This window comes from Zootoca vivipara, chromosome 5 (genome assembly GCF_965207765.1).
Source record: "Zootoca vivipara chromosome 5, rZooViv2.hap1.1, whole genome shotgun sequence".
Taxonomy (NCBI): domain Eukaryota; kingdom Metazoa; phylum Chordata; class Lepidosauria; order Squamata; family Lacertidae; genus Zootoca; species Zootoca vivipara.
In genome coordinates this window covers 78,170,375-78,171,331 of record NC_142588.1, presented here as the reverse complement: position 1 = coordinate 78,171,331, position 957 = coordinate 78,170,375, and positions in this window count along the sequence as shown.

Genomic DNA, 957 nt, shown 5'->3' with positions numbered 1-957 from the left:
AGAAGCTGGATTTAGGATGGGTCATTATAGGAGACGTCTGCCTTGGAAGCATGCACAAACCAAACTCTGTCAACAGCATGCTCACAAATACATTAGATAATGGTCGCCCTTCTCTTTTCCAACCATGTCAAAACCACTTCATTATAAAGGAATTACCTCAAAAAAATCATTCAATTTGCCCTGTCGTCAACCTCCCTAACGAGGACGTCGGTTGTGACAGCGACACAGATCATCTAGGGTGTACAGTCTTTCAAAGAACCAGGGACGACAATAAGGTGGCAATGTCTATAGAAGATAAAATGTTTTTACAGACTATGGAACGGGAATTTGTTAAAGATGATACAAATAGCTGGGTCGCACCCCTTCCCTTTAAACTGCAGAGACGACGGCTACCTAATAACAGAGATCAGGTGCTCAAACGCCTCTCTTCTCTCAGACATAATTTACAAAGGAAGCCAGAGATGAGAGATCATTTCTTCTCCTTTATGGACAAGATATTTAAAAACCGTCATGCGGAAATAGCTCCCATCCTCAAAAACTCCGAAGAGTGTTGGTATCTGCCAATATTTGGAGTGTACCACCCCAAAAAGCCAGGCCAGATTAGAGTAGTATTTGACTCCAGTGCCAAATTTGAAGGTATCTCCTTAAATGACGTCCTTTTGACAGGACCAGATCTCAACAATAAACTTTTAGGAGTACTCCTCCGTTTCAGAGAAGACTCTATTGCCTTCACAGCAGATATTCAACAGATCTTCCATTGCTTCTTTGTTAAAGAGGAAGACAGAAATTTCTTGAGATTTTTCTGGTTCAGAGACAATGACTTCTCTAAAGACATCATAGAGTACCGCATGAAGGTACACATCTTCGGTAACAGCCCCTCTCCCGCAGTTGCTATCTATGGACTTAGACGTTCAGCACGTGAGGGAGAAGCAGTGCATGGCACAGATGTTAGACAAC